Source organism: Thermobia domestica, chromosome 4 (genome assembly GCF_964235325.1).
Source record: "Thermobia domestica chromosome 4, izTheDome1.hap1.1, whole genome shotgun sequence".
NCBI classification, from domain to species: Eukaryota; Metazoa; Arthropoda; class Insecta; order Zygentoma; family Lepismatidae; genus Thermobia; species Thermobia domestica.
In genome coordinates this window covers 28,227,989-28,247,729 of record NC_137457.1, presented here as the reverse complement: position 1 = coordinate 28,247,729, position 19,741 = coordinate 28,227,989, and positions in this window count along the sequence as shown.

Below are 19,741 nucleotides of genomic sequence, written 5' to 3'. Positions count from 1 at the left end.
TTAGTTCGATATAACTCCGCTAGTGGCGCTGTTCCCGGAGGTGAAACCCTATAAAGATTAGAAACCTTTTGTTTAAAACAGACCGTTACACTTATCAGGAATGACGTCTCTCGGCGAACCGGAAAAGTGGCAAAGAATAAAGGAATGGGAAGGGAAGGAAGCGGTCTTGGGCGTGTTGTTAGCTACTATTCCGGGATTTGAAGAAAATCTAGGAAAATCCTAACAGAGGGTACAGCTTGAAAAAGCTGTTACACTTTTTTTTTTTTTGACTGAATGTCCCTAACGGAACCGCTCACACTAAAGGCGAGAGCATTTGCGACTACACTACGCGGCGCTATACAGAAGTGGAAGTATTTCGAAATCTGTGTTAATCTCTAAATCCAATCTCATATAGCCTCGATGACGAAAGCGGACGTTAAACCATCCAACCAATCATTTTACTTGATATTATTCTTTTCTTTCACGCAAGTAGATACATTTGCTTTTCGTTGGTGTACAACTATTGCAAGTAATATGTGCACCACTGCTATAACGACACAAATAACAATAAATTCAATCTGCTACTCAACGGCCGAATAAATATTGTCAATTATTATCATTCCTTTCCGCACTTGCCATCATGAAATCATTCATTGGATTTGAAACATTGATCTTTTATAAGTTCAAGTGTCAGCTGGGATGGTCTTAACACCAACAGTCTTTTCATACAGGTCATTGATTGAACCATGGTGCAGCCAAATGGAAGGGGTGCGAGGTGTCACAAAGTACCTCTTCCTAGAACTGAAGTCGCCAAAGGAAATGCATGGGCTAGACACATTGGGTGTGCAGTGCCCTTCATACTCCATTGTGAAGAAATGGTGCTCAAACTTTAAACGTGGTGATTTTTCAACAAAAGATGCTGAAAGTCGTGGGAGCCTAGTGTCATTGTCAAGGCTGGAAAACGGGATCAAGTTTATGACCCGATTTTGACCAACTTATAAATTCCAGTTCAACAGATAGCTGAGACCTTATTCATATTAAAATAATGCGTCTTAATCCATTATTAGTTGAACATGTACAAGATTTCCGCGAAGTGTGTGCCCAAACGTTTGCCGGGGACCGATGAGAAATGCAAGCATGTGACATCTTTCAGTTGATTTTGCAATATTTTACGAATTTTATGGACATTTTTTACATTGATTTGTTACTAAAAATAAAACTTCCTTCCACTACTTTGATCCTGGGAGAGAGAGAGAAAAAAAAGCAGCAGTTATGCGAGTGGCGCCACTCAGGATCTCCAAGGGGACAATCCATGCTAAGTGATCGAGAAAAAAGAAAAATTGCCGCTCGATCTTTTCACGCGTTTCTTTTTCTTTTTTTTTTCGATTTTAGGCGTTTACGTTGTTTTGAATATCTCAGCATATATTTGTCCTAACAAATTGAAAATTGTTGGAGGTCTCCAACTCGAGCAGATCTAGAACTTTGACCTCTTAACATTTTTGCCTAAAATCATTTGAAAGGGGTGAAATCAGGACCTAGAATAGCAACATTTTTGGACATTGAAAACATGTTTGGGAAGAGGAAACAACTGATGTAGAGGTCTGAATTTTTGTGTGCGTGTAGCCCGGGATCATAAGTTAATGCACAAAAATTTATAGACCAGAATGTATAGACCCAAAGGCCGGAAAAAAATCGTAAAGTAGGCGAATTATGCCAATTTGGCATGTTTCACTGTCCAATATCTCCAATGGACCTGGATTTTAAAAATCTGAAATTTTGGGAATAGTTAGTTCTTTGGTGTACCAGAACACAGATCAAAGCGCGTTTTGTGGTTTTGAGCAGAAGGGTTCAAAGTATTAAGTAATCCTCTAGAAGGTGTTTTGTTCACAAATTCAACTGGAAATTCGTTGTTGTGAAATAAAATGAGGTAGGACGAATGGTTAGTCCAGTCAAGGCTCTCAAGCTCGTTTATTTCCTCTAGTTGTAACACTATCTTATGCCACCCTCAGCACGGTGAAGAATGCCGCTATCAGCAAGAGGCGAGACAAGTCAAAATGCACACTTGACAAAAAGTCCGTAAGTACTCATTGCTCTTGCTGTTTGCTATATCAATGATATTCAATCCTGTTTATTCTTGTTTTGACTGTCAACTCATGCAGGAGACTGTTGTCCTTTTCTTTGATCTCCATTCTCAAGTCAGTGAACACTTACTCGCTGCAAACACTGACTGCAGAATAAAGATCAAACGAATGGACAACATTCTCCTACATACACTTATTCCAATGACTGGAAGCATCTCTGGAAGGCTTCTTTTGGAAAGACATGCAACTGCTCTGTCGTGGCCGAATCAATGTGAGAAACGGTGTTAAAACGCTTTCCTCTAAGCACGGTTTTAATTTTTGGCGAGAGCCAGAAGTCACGTAATGCTAAATTTAGTGAGTAAAGTGGATGCGGACAGACAGAAACACTTGTTCCGGCCAAAACCTCGTGGATCAAAAGCAAGGTGTGACACTGCGCGTTTACGTGATGAAGAAGGAAACCATTTGCTCCTTTAATTGACGTTTGAAATGCTTTTCACGGACCCATATGCGGTATTTAATTCTTCGGAAAGCTATCGAATAATCATTCGCCTGTTTGAACAAACCACTTGTGCCACTTTTTGCGCGTTTTCATCTGTTTTTGACGTCGAAGGACGTCTCGATCGTTGCTCGTCTTCAACCAATTTCTTGCCGCTTTTGAATAGCTCATACCACTTGTAAACAGTCTTCAATGGCACCGCTTTATCGCCACACACTGATTTTGACATTTCGTGAGCATGTTTGGCACTTGTTTGCAGCATAGAACAAAACTTAATGTTGGCGCGCGACAGACACTCTTAACACGTCCTCACTTTTCTGCCTCTGGAAGCCAACTAACATGTCACAACTCGTTCAAACTCGACGCTGACTATATCAAAGATTTAGGCTACCGGGCTTAGTAGTTCAAATGAATACTACATCGATAGATGGCACTGTACTACATTCACCTTACTTTTTGATCATATCTTGTAGATCTATAAAAAAATCGTAACAAAATATGTTATTCTTTAAAAATATATATATAGACAATATTTTGCGTTTTGAAAACGGGACAATCCCAATTAATTGGGTCACCTTTATTGTACAATTATTCCGAAAATTTAGTTCTTTGTCTCATATTTAAACTTTTAGCTAAAAAAAAGGGGGGGAGGAGTTAAACTGAGAAACAATTTATTGTGTCACAATCTTGCATCCCGTGGAATATCTTTGCTGGCTACGTATACCTTGCTTCAAACCAAAATTCTCGCGTATTTGTGTGAGAATTTTCGTATCTGCTGGCAACTCTGATGTCAACGTTTGGAAAACGTTATCACAACAACTGTGTGCATGCTGTTACTATTGCCAATGGAACAATATTTCCGCAGGTGTCGCTCTTATCAACGCAAACGAAGAAGCGAGTCAGCGTTATCTCGCCTCTAGGAACACCGATGACACATATTTCCTCTCATTTAGCAGCAATGTCTGCCCCCTTCCACCTTCCAAACCAACGTTTGTTTTATTGTATTTTTCCTCTTTGATGTTTCATATCTTTTTTTTTTCATGCTTCTTTTTTTTCTTTGTTTTAAACAACCGTTTCACTTGCTAATTCTGAATAAGAGAGAGAATAGCTAATAACGGTCATTTTGTTTTGCATCCTAATCACAGTCATTATTACTGTTTTTGTTATCTTTTTTTCTCTCCCTCTTATTTAAAATATTGCCCGCTCGTTTAACGTGGTCGTTCTCTAATTCAAATATCCTCGGTTCGAATCTAGTTACCAAATAAAAGTCGTTACTTTAAAGAACGTTTTAAACATTTAGTACTGTAGAAAATTTTACACCAGGCTATTCTGAGATGATTCTTTTGGGATTCATAAAAGTAATTCAAGTAATCTACTGGATTAGGAAAATGGAGGACGGTTCTTCCGAGTCTCAACCCGATAAGATACTAAGGAGGTATTTACATTGCTACCATGAGACAATATATTTTTGTCATTTTAAACGTAATTACTTACACCTTTTTTGAGCTTTTTTTACCACTACATTTTGCCTTTTCAAACCAAACTAATAATTAATCAATGCACTTAATTGGTAAAACTATATCTGGAAGCAAATTCATTAATTGTAAAATAATTAAAAGTGACTTTAAAACCAATATCTCCTCGAGTGTTTATAACATTTTTAAAATTTATTTTATAATGAAATTAGCTGAACCTGCGCTCTCTACACAGTATATAGTCTAATTAAAATATGAACATGAATCTCCTTATCACTCCTCACAACATCTGTTCATGTCCCTTTACAGACACAAGTGAAAAACGTCTTGATAAAAATCGGCAAAAGGTACTATAAAGGGGAGATTTTTTAAAATTATTTTTTTAATATCTCCCACCGTTTGCAAGATGTGAGTCTACTTGCGGTTGGAGTTTTTAATTCATGTATGACCGGTGTTCTCTTTCTTCTTGCATGCTGTATGTAATAAGCAAATACATTACACACACAATTAATTATAATGTCAGTGATATATGCTGTTCGTTGGGCAAAACACTCAAAAACAATAAAGATTCATCTTAGACTGGAGAAATGGTTATCCTTCGTTTTTCATTATCATATGGCCATGAAATAAAAAGCCAGAGAGATATACTAACCCTGTAAACAAATGCGTAGTGTTGGAATGTATAACTCGTGGGGAACACTTCCAGTGTACCCCCTAAAAATGTAATAAAGAAATAACGGCCATTAAAATATCAATTAGAACTGAACAATCTACACAAAATTTGCAATCGATCACTGAACAATCTACACAAAATTTGCAATCGATCACTGAACAATCTACACAAAATTTGCAATCGATCACTGAACAATCTACACAAAATTTGCAATCGATCAGCGAAAACGTTTTTCTAGAGCCTACAGTTCCCGAGAACTCACTATGGAAAGGATTGGCCACAAACATATTAACTTATCTTTACCACAAATATATAAACCTATGTATGACTCACTACATTTATTTCCTTTGATATACTAAACTCGACAAAATCTGAAAAAATACCAACAGTTCAGATTAAATTTCTAAATTTTACTGAAATTTGCAGTTATGTAACTGGAATTCGGACGTACGATACGAATTTCAAAGTTAATGTGTAGATTAAGAATACGGGGATATTTTTAATTGAGGATATAATTATATTAATTCAGAAAGGAAGCATAATGGTTGAAGAGTTTATTCAGCTAAAAGGAGACCATAGAAACAGTTTAAACATGTTTTAATTTGTTTTGTAATGGAATGACTCATACATTAACTTTCTTCCTTATACTTTACTCTACAACTGTAGAAACATCAAAAATTCAAATTCAAATTTTAAATTATCGTAAAATTTGCAGTATAATTCATTACTCCCCTATGAAAAATTAGCTTGTAGTGGTCAGCTACAAGAAAATAAGCACTGCAAACAGGGTCAGCTCTACCGAATGTGCAATACGTGCATTTGCAAGGGGCGACAAAGTCTGTCATTCACAACTATATAATTTAAGGTAAATATTTCTTCTTGGCCTGGGAAGTTCTTATAAATAGCCTGGAAAATTAGGTTTTCGAAGAGGATGCTTCTCTTTCCTTGTACGAATAGAATAAAAGGTTAGATTCACTGCTAAATTTCTGTGTGTATCATATCACATAAGATTCACCAGTCTACTATTCTTGCCATTAAACCTGCAAACAGAATATTTCAGCTTCAACTTGGCTCAACATTTTCTTTTAGGTAAAAATGTACACAGAAAAAAACTGAACATATCCATTTTTCTAAAATGAAATCAGTTAAGTTGAAATGAGATTAGGAATGCGTACGAGACAAGATATGTGGCTGTCTCGTCTCGAAAATGTGCTGTAAAAGTGATGTCTCGACTCGAAAAATGTATATTTTTTTTATTGGAAGAGCCGTGTCTCGACTCGAATTTTGTCAGGAAAATCCTGTCTCGACTCGTCTCGTGCGCATCCCTAAATGAGGTTACAATAATATTCAACGTGTGTTTGCAGGAGCGTCATTTCAGATCTGCCTGAGAGGGAGGGGGTAGGATCCTCCACCGACATACGAGTTTCACGTTTTTTCCCCACTATGGCAGACAATCTATTAAAATATATTTGATTTTCACACTCAGGTGAGCAATTGCCCCCCTTTCTTCCCCAATGACGCCCTTGTGTGTTTGAGTTTTAAAGGGTGAAAAGGCAAAATATAAGTGCTTGTTAATGTGTTGTGCATAGCTCTCCCGCAGAAACAAAATTCTAAATACGCCACTGTTAGTGGTTCTCAACCTGTAGTCGCGACACATTAATGTGTCACACCATCTTATAAAGTATGTCGTGAATTTTTAGAATTTAAAAGTGATGAATCATTGGTTAATTAATTGAAATCAATTTTGAGACGGAGTGTACCCAGGCCTGTAGGCATCCCAAAAATTTAGGGGGGGGGCGGTAGAGATCAAGCACATGTATTTGCATTGGAGTACTGCACCTCCGTTGAATTAGTACAAGAAGCAGACGACATACCACCCGTCCCATCTACAAACCACATGATGACATGGGAGCAGCAGCGCCACCGTCGCCTGGAGTGCCTATGTAAGGGAGAGGATTCAACGGACAGGCACCACTGCACCAGTTTTTGATTGGTCTCCCCGCCTCTAGCTTGCCTGGAGCTCTAGGGGCAAGCCAATCTTAAAGCCTCTAGTCTGCTGTGGGACTCTAGGCTTTCCTTCCACCTGACTCAGCTTGCTCGGAGCTCTAGTGGCAAGCCAACCTTAAAGCCTCTAGTCTGTTGTGGGATTCCAGGCTTTCCTTCCACCTGACTTAGCTTGCTCGGAGCTCTAGCGGCAAGCCAACCTTAAAGCCTCTAGTCTGCTGTGGGATTCCAGGCTTTCCTTCCACCTGACTTAGCTTGCTCGGAGCTCTAGGTGCAAGCCAACCTTAAAGCCTCTAGTCTGCTGTGAGATTCCAGGATTTCCTTCCACCTGACTTAGCTTGCCTGGAGCTCTAGTGGCAGCCAACCTTAAAGCCTCTAGTCTGCTGTGGGATTCCAGGCTTTCCTTCATCTGACTTAGCTTGCCTGGAGCTCTAGTTACAAGCCAACCTTAAAGCCTCTAGTCTGCTGTGGGACTCTAGGCTTTCCTTCCACCTGACTTAGCTTGCTCGGAGCTCTAGGGGCAAGCCAACCTTAAAGCCTCTAGTCTGCTGTGGGATTCCAGACTTTCCTTCCACCTGACTTAGCTTGCTGGGAGCTCTAGGGGCAAGCCAATCATAAAGCCTCTAGTCTGCTGTGGGACTCTAGGCTTTCCTTCCACCTGACTTAGCTTGCTCGGAGCTCTAGGGGCAAGCCAACCTTAAAGCCTCTAATCTGCTGTGGGATTCCAGGCTTTCCTTCCACCTGACTTAGCTTGCTTGGAGCTCTAGGGGCAAGCCAACCTTAAAGCCGTCGAGTCTGCTGTGGGATTCCAGGCTTTCCTTCCACCTGACTTAGCTTGCCTGGAGCTCTAGTGGCAAGCCAACATTAAAGCCTCTAGGCTGCTGTGGGACTCTAGGCTTTTCTTCCACCTGACTTAGCTTGCTCGGAGCTCTAGGGGCAAGCCAACCTTAAAGCCTCTAGTCTGCTGTGGGACTCCAGGATTTCCTTTAACCTGACTTACCTTGCTCGGAGCTCTAGGGGCAAGCCAATCATAAAGCCTCTAGTCTGCTGTGGGACTCTAGGCTTTCCTTCCACCTTACTTAGCTTGCTCGGAGCTCTAGGGGCAAGCCAATCTTAAAGCCTCTAGTCTGCTGTGGGATTCCAGGCTTTCCTTCCACCTGACTTAGCTTGCTCGGAGCTCTAGGAGCAAGCCAATCTTAAAGCCTCTAGTCTGCTGTGGGACTCTAGGCTTTCCTTCCACCTGACTTAGCTTGCTCGGAGCTCTAGGGGCAAGCCAACCTTAAAGCCTCTAGTCTGCTGTGGGACTCTAGGCTTTCCTTCCACCTGACTTAGCTTGCTCGGAGCTCTAGGGGCAAGCCAACCTTAAAGCCTCTAGTCTGCTGTGGGACTCTAGGCTTTCCTTCCACCTGACTTAGCTTGCTCGGAGCTCTAGGGGCAAGCCAACCTTAAAGCCTCTAGTCTGCTGTGGGATTCCAGGCTTTCCTTCCACCTGACTTAGCTTGCTGGGAGCTCTAGGGGCAAACCAACCTTAAAGCCTCTAGTCTGTTGTGGGATTCCAGGCTTTCCTTCCACCTGACTTAGCTTGCTCAGAGCTCTAGGGGCAAGCCAACCTTAAAGCCTCTAGTCTGCTGTGGGACTCTAGGCTTTCCTTCCACCTGACTGAGCTTGCTGGGAGCTCTAGGGGCAAGCCAACCTTAAAGCCTCTAGTCTGCTGTGGGATTCCAGGCTTTCCTTCCACCTGACTTAGCTTGCTGGGAGCTCTAGGGGCAAACCAACCTTAAAGCCTCTAGTCTGTTGTGGGATTCCAGGCTTTCCTTCCACCTGACTTAGCTTGCTCAGAGCTCTAGGGGCAAGCCAACCTTAAAGCCTCTAGTCTGATGTAGGACTAGGCTTTCCTTCCACCTGACTTAGCTTGCTCAGAGCTCTAGGGGCAAGCCAACCTTAAAGCCTATAGTCTGCTGTGGAATTCCAAGCTTTCCTTCCACCTGACTTAGCTTGCCTGGAGCTCTAGTGACAAGCCAACCTTAAAGCCTCTAGTATGCTGTGGGACTCTAGGCTTTCCTTCCATCTGACTTAGCTTGCTCGGAGCTCTAGGGGCAAGCCAACCTTAAAGCCTCTAGTCTGCTGTGGGATTCCAGGCTTTCCTTCCACCTGACTTAGCTTGCTGGGAGCTCTAGGGGCAAACCAACCTTAAAGCCTCTAGTCTGTTGTGGGATTCCAGGCTTTCCTTCCACCTGACTTAGCTTGCTCAGAGCTCTAGGGGCAAGCCAACCTTAAAGCCTCTAGTCTGCTGTGGGACTAGGCTTTCCTTCCACCGGACTTAGCTTGCTCGGAGCTCTAGGGGCAAGCCAACCTTAAAGCCTATAGTCTGCTGTGGAATTCCAAGCTGTCCTTCCACCTGACTTAGTTGCTCGGAGCTCAAGGGGCAAGCCAATCTTAAAGCCTCTAGTCTGCTGTGGGACTCCAGGCTTTCCTTCCACCTAACTTAGCTAGCTCGGAGCTCTAGGGGCAAGCCAACCTTAAAGCCTCTAGTCTGCTGTGGGATTCCAGGCTTTCCTTCCACCTGACTTAGCTTGCCTGGAGCTCTAGGGGCAAGCCAATCTTAAAGCCTCTAGTCTGCTGTGGGACTCTAGGCTTTCCTTCCACCTGACTTAGCTTGCTCGGAGCTCTGTCGGGATCGCAACATAGGTTGCTTAGCCTGCTTCGAGACTGACTCTTAACCTCCTCACTGCTTGCTGCGGAGCATTGGGGTTCCTTACATCACTCTACCTAGCTTAAAAGAGCTCTGTCTAAATCCTGCATCACTGCTGCAAGGTCTTTGGCTACCTTTTTACCTCGCATAAGTTAAAATTGTACTGTAATATTTCTGTAAATATTGTTGAGTCAATCCTTTCTAAGTGATCAAGTATATACCGTTCGACCATTTCCAAAAAAATCTAATTTTTTCATGCATGTTTATCCTATATCAGGGTATTTCAAAACCACAATTAATTATTTTTTTACATCCCATGGGCTGGGACACAGGGGCTGGGGCCATTTTGCGTGTTTTCGATTCTAGCCGTTTACGTTGTTTTGAATATCTCAGCATGCATTTGTCCTAACAAATTGAAAATTGCTGGACGTCTCCAACTCGTGCAGAGCTAAAACTTGAATCTTTTAACATTTTTGCCTAAAAACCACTTGAAGCGGGTGAAATCAGAGTCTGCAGTAGCAACATTTTTGGACATTTTTTTTGAAAAGGTCGAGTGGCAATTTTTCTTTTTTCTCGATCACTTTGAATGTGTTGATCCTTTTGCTGTATGAGGGAATTTTGTATAATAAACCTTTAGTGGAAGTCGGTTTTGGACTCTGATTTATTTACTCAACCTAACTTTACCTACCGGTACTCCTTCAAAGGGATGAACTTCTACCGTACAATATTGAGAAAAATCTACAGAAATTTCTCCTTCTCCCATTTTCAAGCAAAATTTTCAAAATGCTTCAGCAGATATGCATTTGATTGTAATGAGGAGTTTCTATACCGAGTTGAATACAAGGAATTCGTAATATACTCCACTTTTGCATGCATTTTAATCCCCCTCTGTCCTCATTAGAATTTGAATCTTAATAAAGGGGATTTTATTTAAAAATCTCCCTCAAGAAAGCGCTATGTTCAAAAATTCGATTTAACCTTCTTTTCCGTTATGATGTAGCAGACATTTTTTTGTAAATAATGCTATAATTAAAGATTAAAATCAACTGATTAAAGAATTATTTAATTTGAACAAAATCTTTATCAGAAAAAAAAGATAATACTTTAATAGTATTTTTGAAACATGGATTCTGAGTGTATCATTTAAAACATAATTATTATTCATCATCACGTAATTAATAAGCATAACAAATCTTGTTACTTTTACAGGAAATTGTATAACAGGCGAATACATACAACTACATGAAAAGACCATATATTCTGCTTACATAATAATGTAGTTATGTAATTCAAAAATGATTTTTCACTAATTATGCATATTATTATTACATATTAATTTCAATGAAATATATATTCATGAAATATGAAGTATCAAATGCTATCTACATTCCAAAAACAGATTTACGTCACTGCATTTTCTGGACTCGTTTTTTTTCTATGAAATGAATTTTATCAATTTATAGAGGTGTAAATTACGTACCGGGTGTCCGAAAAATATTATACCCTTTTCTTTATTTTTTTTCTAGGTGCTCAGACTTCAAAAATTGATTGAGCTCCTTCGTGGCTAAGCGGTTAGCGTACGCGCCTTTGGCATGGAAGACCCGGGTTCGATTCCCGGCGGAAGATCATGTGGTTCGGATTCCACGTTAATCAGTAAGTCCACGTCTCATGTAGTCTTGCTTCTCAACGAGATGTTAAACTCAAAATCAACTCAAGTGTTGATTGAAATACTCGCCGTTCCCAAGACCCCAATTTTTCAATATGGCATCCACACAACAAGGGACATTTTTTGTTGTGGAATACCCCAAAACAACATCCGAATTACAGTTGAACGCAACTTTCGGCGACAGTTTGGGGTCGATACACTTGACAAGAACTCCATTAACCGCTGAAATACACAACTCAAGGAGACAGGTTGCCTATACAAAGGCAAAAGCACTGGCCGTCCTTAGCATTCAGAGGAGATAGAGGACAGAATTCAGCAATCCTTCCAACGCAGCCCCATGAAGTCAGTACATCTCACATCTATCTTGGATAGGTAGCACTGGTCTTGATGATGAACCCTTTTTGAGATGGCCCCCGAGGTCTCCAGACATGAAACCATGTGACATATTTTCATGGAGCTTTGTCAAAGACCGCATGTCTGTCCCACCATTGCCTCGAGATCTGACGAAGCTACAAGAGCGTATCACAGAAATCTTTGTTGCCCATTACAAGAGGCATGTTGCATGTTGATTCCAGCACGGAGGGAGATGGACTATCGACTATTCTCTGTTCAGCGTGAGCTCTAAACTCCGATAAACAAAATATTTGTATCCTTCCGCTTGTCACAAATACGATTGGCTAGTGATGTATCGCTCCCACTCCACACGGGGAGGAGCAAATTATACACGTGCATTTTTATAATACTGTCTCGTGTTGTCCAGATACTTCCAGCAGCAGAAAAGAAAGAAAAAACTGGAAAGATCAAAAAAATATTTGAATTTCGCTGGTAAACAATTGTTGCTTAGTGAGTAAAAGTTTACCTTGTTGGCGTTTCACCACAACACTCGCGGAACCGGGATTCATGCCAGCCGTCTTTCAGGCTTGAAAGCAGAACACGCGTCCGCAGTTGAATTGGCGCATAACTACTGCGCATGCTTAGTGCTTATTTCTATTGTTCCATTAACCACACTTGATTGCAATATTATTAGATAATCCGTATTATATATTTGTCATTTATAATAATATAGCAGTTTTACATGGAGCTTCATAGTAAAAGTAATAATCAAATCATATGAACTATTTTGCGGAGGAGTAAAAGCGTTGGTAGAACAACAGCAAATCAGCGAGATTTACTTTCATATGGCTTTGTTTATCACAGTTTAGAGCTTGGGCCGAACTGAGTTTAGGTATCTGCCGTATCACGAAGGGCGGCTGTATTGAGTCTTCGTAAACAAAGGGTTTGATATATTACCTTGCGTATGGTATGTAAAGGATTCTAACATCACATCCTTTGACCCGAGAATATTTCTTGAAAAGGGTACATTCTTTTTCCAACACCCGGTATTTTTTTAAAGAAACACGAAGAAAATCATAAGAGGCATTTTTGAGAATCGACCGAACTACCGGTTGTAAAATTTAATAAAAAACAGTATCAAAAGGTAAATTAAGCATTGTTGAATCCTTGACATAAGTATAAGCAAAATTTGTAGAATCAATTTGTTTAAAAGTCTCGCCGACTTCCTTCCCCACACCAAACTGCCCTTTGCAAGTCTTTAGCAGAGTGTCAAATTGTAGGGTTTTAAATCAAGGATCGAATTATAAAATATAAGAAAATACCTTGTTCCACTTTTGGTATAGCCGTCCAAATACACTTCACTGTTCTTTCAGCATTTTTCAAGAGAAACCCTTTATATAATATTGAAGACTGTTAATGAAATGTTTATTTGAGAAACAACGGGTGGGCCATTGGCTGATTTGTTTTTAAAGGTAGTAGCAAAGGAACACCATTCAATATGGCTGAACTTTTGTTGCTTTACTGAAAAGAGTATTCCTTCAGATTAAGTATGGAAGACAATTTATTTCAAATGGCTTGGCAGTATCCCATTCTGTCTAACGAATTTTGCAGTACATATTGAATGATGGGTAGCGCTATTTTAGGATTTAGGATTTAGATTTCTGGGCTTTCGGCATCTAAGGCCATTTAGCCCTTCACGTTTTTGAGGAATGACGTCCCTCGGCGAGCACACAATCCGGGGAAAGGGAAGGAAGAAAGGATTGGGGAAGGAAGGAAGCGGCCTGGGACCTATAAGTTAGGTACCTACCACCCCGGCATTTGCCTGGTGGGAATGAGGAAAACCTCATTCAGGGTGGCTGGCCTGAAAGGGCGTGTTACACTTTTTCGACGGAGTGGCCCCACCGGGAATCGAACCCGGGACCGAAGGCGAGAGCGTTAGCGACTATTTTGTGAATAGCTCGATTAATATTACTTTAGTGATTCAATCGTTTCTGGATTGTGAGCATAATATCAATCCTCAACGACACCGCTTAAAAAAAAAAAGTCTGATGGCGCCAGAGTCGCATCCACGCGGGGGTTCCAGATGATCTGAACCACTGCAAAAAAACTTCGTAAGTTGACGTACATTTGTACACTTTCTTAATAAAATGATAGTTATTTAGCAAAGAAATCATTGATGTAGCTCGTAGCCAAAGATTTGATCTTATACTTAATATGCACTCATGCTTTTCACATAAAAACAATTAGTTCTGTCATAATTTTCTTTGATTTGATTTGATTTTGAGTTTAACGTCTCTTTCAGGAGCGGGGTTGTATGAAACGTGAACCTACAGATTAACGTGGAATCCGAATCACACGAGCTCCTCCAGGAATCGAAGCCGGGTCCCCCATATCAAAGACGCGTACGTCAACCGCTTAGCCACGAAGGAGCTCAATCATTTTTCCTAAGCCTACGGTCACAATGCATCCGATTTTTCACTCTGGCGATTAAGGCCGACCAGTCCGCGTTTGCCGACTGCTTGGTCACACTGCAACCGATCCGTCGTCAGTCTGTCTTCTTGTGTGGGATACAATATGGACGAGGAATTGTTGCTATTAGAAAACCCTGTGTTAGAGGGTTTTCCCTTTTAGAGGAAGATAGGAGCGAATTTGTAAATACTATTTTTCAAGAAAGAAAGAAATATGGTGAGTTTCACACGCTATTTCCAAAGTTGGTGGAGCAGCCACAGAAGTTTTCTCAGTACTTCAGAATGGAACAGGATGTATTTTGTCACATCTTACAGAAGATCCGAGAACGCATAGAGAAGCAAAGTGATTTTCGAAAATGTATATCACCAGAAGAACGGCTTGCTGTAACATGTAAATGAGGGAATCTCAATACTTGCAATGAGTTGTAAACCACCCGCTAATCTGACATAGTCTAACGACAAAAACAAAATATTTGTTTCCGATCGATGGTTACGTAAGAGCAGGCCCGTAGCCAGCCCCAAAATTTAGGGGGGGGTAGAAGTTAGGGGGGCCCTGACCCAATCATATTATACTTCATCACCATATTATAGTTCATTTGCAATCCCACCGTGAAATTTTATGGGGGCCAGCCAAAGTTTAGGGGGGAGCCACACTCCCTTGCCCCCGTTGATACGGGCCTGGTTAAGAGTATAGGTGGCAGTACTTCATAATTACGTAATCTTTTCGGATGCAGAATATCTGTTCAATACTACATAGACGGAGCGTCTTTTAATATTGGAACCCCCTAAGCTTTGGACCCCTCCTAATAATTTCTGGGTACGCACCTGATTTGCGACAATTTGCAGCTTTAGGGAGGCCAAGTAATATCACCAAAATGGCTGATGATATGGACTGCGCAAAAGACCTATTGTAGCGCTATCTGGCGGCTTGGTGGCACGTAGCGCCATCTACTGTATCCAAAGCTTGTCCAGTCTGATTCATCAGCAAATACTGCGGAAAAGAATTCGGTTGGCATGCCTCTGTAGCGCTGTCGCTATCCGTAACCTTGTCATCCTCACCTTCGGAGAAAGGAGCCAATAATGCCGCCTCTCCAAAAATCATACCAAACAATCACACATAGAGGATGCATTGGCTTCTCGATAACGTCGTGTGGGTTTTCCAAGTTTCAAATACCGTAGTTTTGATTGTTAATATAGTGCCTCATCCAAAAAGGTGACTTTGTGAGCAAGAGCAACGTCAAATTCGACCTGCTCTAAAGTTCGAACAAAGAAACGATAATGAAATACTGATAATTTTCCTACAATTTCCGAGTAAGTTTTACTCTGTAACTTAATAATCCGAGTTTTTTTTTATTTTTTTTTTTTATTTTTCAGAGTTCGCTTTAGGGCGGCTAATGTTCAGTTGCTGCTATCTGTGACGAGTTGAGGTTCTCGGGTTGAGACGCACATTTTCGCTAGCAGCACCAGTATCCTGATGTACTAAGCGCACTGAACACGCAAAAAGAATACATTGTGCTATCACTTAATCTCACGAATTTGTAATTATAGTACCCAAACTGTAGTAAACGCGACGTCTCGTGAAGCTTGAGTTCTACACCAATATACAACTCCTCTGTCTCACGTGTGATACATCGGGAGAATTCGGTAGGATTCGTGGAGCTGCCTTCCGTGCGCACACATAAGAAAACGTCAAACAACAGAGTTGCCAAACTTAGAAAATATATTATGAACGAGGGACAAAAAGTGTTTAAAGATCTATAATAGTAACATTAGCAATTATTCAAACTAAACGATAACAATAAAAATAACAAAAATATGAAACAGGACAACAATAACATCAAAATTAAATATAGCGGAAATCCGACAACACTGCATCCTCAGATGTTCTCTGTATAGCCCGAGAGATGACTGTGGATAGACGACGGGGGTTGACGATCGGGACTCACCCACGCGTTTTATTACATGCTGAAATTAGTAGATCTAGGTAAAGCTTCACGATTCCTTGCGACCTCTGTAGCGGTTGCTGTAATACTAGGGCCGCGGTGGCTCAATGGTAGAGTGTTCACCTCTTCTGCGTGGGGTTCTTGGTTCGATCCGAGCTCGCGCCAAGTGAATTTTGTAGGGAACAAACACTGTGTGCGTAGGTTTTCTCGGGGGTTTCCCGTTTCCTTCCACTTTCTTCATTCCAACATTTCATTCATTTCTCCTCTTCACCGTCTCCTTTAGTCTAGCCGGCATAACCGTGGGCAAGGGTGCCGATCCTGGGGGTGTCAGGGGGCCCGACCCCCCAAAGTTCATGTGGGCCCCCCTATTGTATTTATGAACATACAATATTTGGCATAATTTGAGTGCAATTTCTGTTAAAATACTCATATATATACCCTCTGCATCTGAATGGGCCCCCCAAAATTTGCAGAGAACTCGGCGTCCTTGACTGTGGGACGAAAAAATTAAAGATTTCATTTCACCGAACTGCACTATTTTGACCGAACATTTTTTTTAATTTCTCATTGATTCGGTAAGACAATACTCATTTGAAAAATATGTTTTCAATATTTCCCAACGTTGTCCAAGTGTAAATGGATTGCTTTCGTACCGCGGAGAAATGATATTCTATTTCACTTACTTATTTGGCTACGAATGAGCAATCACTTTTAACATAACATGTAGTTTAGAAAGAAACCACTAGATGGTAAACCGTTTACAAAGAAAATTCCGTTTTCACTCTTTTGTAAACTATTCTATATTTTGGAAGCATTAGGAGAGGAAAACGGGGAAATGGATGCTTTGTACAGTATATATAAACATTGTGTCCTAAAGAATAATGTTTTCTTAAAATACGAAAAATATTATGTGCTTTCGCAAAGTCGACACACAAGCAATTTAAATATAAAATGAAGTTCTGCTCATCATTTATCATTATCTATCATTCCAAAATATTTGCTCATTTTGTAACATTAAAAGTTAATAATATATACAATTGACGCTCGAAGAGGGGGGCTGGGTGGGCTCACGAAAATGGAAATGAAATGAAATCATTGTTTTACGTCCCAAGCTTATGCCGGTTAGGCTAAAGGAGATAGTGATGGTGAGAAATGAATGAATTGGTGGAATGAAGAACGTGGGAGGAAACGGCAGAACCCCGAGAAAACCCACAAGCATGGTGTTTATCCACCACAAAGTCCACACGGCGAGAGCTGGGATCGAACCAGGGACCCCAAGCACTGGAGGTGAACTCACGAAAATGAATACCTAACATAGAAAACCACGTATTTTAAATGACAGAAATACCAGACGTAATACAGAAATACCAGACGAAATACCATGGAGATGGGCCTCCCTAGAAAATTTTCTTCCGGTGCTACTGATATAAAACGAAAGAAAAATGCAACATATTTGAAGGTGACCATGCGCAATAAACTAAAACTAAACCAACACATACGAAATCTACAAAACAAAGCTATTAAAATCATTTATCGATTATACAAGCTAACATGTTTAGAATACTACATTAGATAACAACATAAAATTTGTCAAAAAACTAATTGACCTACAATCCAGCTTTTATGAGGAGCACATTCAGTATATCAGGACAACAGATCACCCTACAAATGTAGTTGAAACTCTACACAACAGCACAACTTCTTTCTGTCCACTTTGCACACGTTACACCTACCTCTGGGTCTAATCTGGACATTCTAAAAGTATTAACAACTCTGTCACACCAGAGGTACCCGGAGGTCTCAACAGCGTTATTTTGCTTGGTTGTGATGGAACACCAGTGAACACAGGAGTATATAATGGAGGACTGCGCCGCCTTGCTTTGAGGTTAGACAAACCTGTTCAAAGGGCTGTTTATCTCCTTCATTTCAGTGAATTACCCTTACGTCACTTGATGGCCCTTCGTCTTACTCTGGCAGCATTGGAACGTCTTTGGACTGCTGCGAACAGCTTCCGTTAATAACATATTAGCCAATTAATGTTGCCTTGCCTTCGATTGCCATCCATTCTTAGTAAGGATCACAAATATCTGACATATATTGCTCTTGCCATTTCCTCTGGAATTTGTCCAGCAGATTTAGCCAAACGCAATCCAGGGCGACTCAACGTGTTCCGTTCGTTGAGAACAGCAAACAGGATACTTATTAATAGACTGTATCCGCCTTATGCAGAATCGTTTTGATGAATGATTAGTGTCATACTAAAGGTCTGACTACTGCAGGAAACAAATGTTAGTCGAACTCTTTAGTATGGCACTAACCACGCGTCAGAACGACTCTGCATAACGCCCTATGTGTCCAAAACGAAAAATCCGCACAGCCTAGACACCATAATGGAGTTCATTATGAAAGTGTGTGTTCTATTCTAGTTCCGTATCATAGTCCAACATTCAATTAAGGATGGAGCTCAACATGTTCACCAATTCATTGTGACCTCTAAATATTTGGAAGAAACTCACCTCAACGTGATACACCTTGTGATTTCGCGAAATGCTTTCTTTGTATCTCCAGAAAACATTCTGTAACCGACGAAAGGGCACACATTCGCAACACTTGCAGTTCGAAGAGTTGTAAAAGCCAGAGCCAGAGAAGTTGAAGCAACAGGTGAAGCTGATGGTGTTCACAAATTCAACATTCTTAAAATAAAGTTTGAAGCTAAGGCCCACATTGACATGATCAACTGACAAACAACACAAGTGACCCCACCACTAGTTTTGAATGACGTAACATCCGATCTGCAAACCATACTGTAAGAAGAGGTTACAACTGAATGATCATTTGCTGATTTCCCATGCCACACCCGAACTGTGGAAAGAACTGTACAACTAGTTACAGAGGCCTTCAGGAAAGTTTGCGGTCATGAAAAAAGTGACGGCTTCATTCGAGCTACCTTAAAATCCAGAAAGAGTATGCCATCATTCAGGTTCAAGGGTCAGTATGAAATGTGAATTGTAAAACCTTCCCGAAACATTTTTACAACCCCGAAATTGACAGTCTATAAGTTTTATAATGTTTTCGTTTATTTTTGTATTTGTTAAAACATAAATATTAAACATTGTAATCTGTCAGGTATTTGTATGAATGAAACATTTGAAGCCTAATAAGTTTGTAGTTATAAAACGTTGCTGTTCTACTTGAAACAAATGAGTTATTGTGATTGAAAGAATATGGTTCATATACTAGTAATAAAAAAATATATAACTTTAGGCCAACAACCAGAAGAGAAAATCTTATACCAGAATTCTGAAACTTTTTATAGTAGTTAAATATATGTATACCCAAGTTTTAGTTACTACCATGAAAGATGCTATGATAAATGTATAGTATTAAAAAATAAAAAAAAAGATAAATATTTTGAATTTTTCAACGAATTTTCAAAATTTATCATCCCCTGCCAGAGCATATCATTCTAGGGTTTTGAAATTTTGCACTGGTAATACCTACATGTAGGTACAACTTTTCCACAGTACTGCGAAAGGGCCTACGATTTTATTGGAAATTTACAAAATTTTATATTTTTCCTATTTTTTAAGCAAATTTTCGAAACTTCAGAGACCTTGCCAGAACAGAAAATATTATCCTAAGATTCTGAAATTTTCCCGGAGTAATACTTACATGCAGATACAACTTTTATGTACTACCGCAAAGGGGTCCTCAAACTTTCGAGTTTTTCACCCCCCTACTAGGAGTGTCTCTCTCTCCCCTTCGGGGCAGAATTCAGACGTGACTTGACATTACCTATCATTATTTGAAAGTGCCAACTATGGATAAAAAATAATGATAATGACGCTATTGAATATAATGTTTACTATGATAAAACAGTACTGGTGATTGACTCAACTCTCATGCCCTACTACTATAGCTAGAAACATTA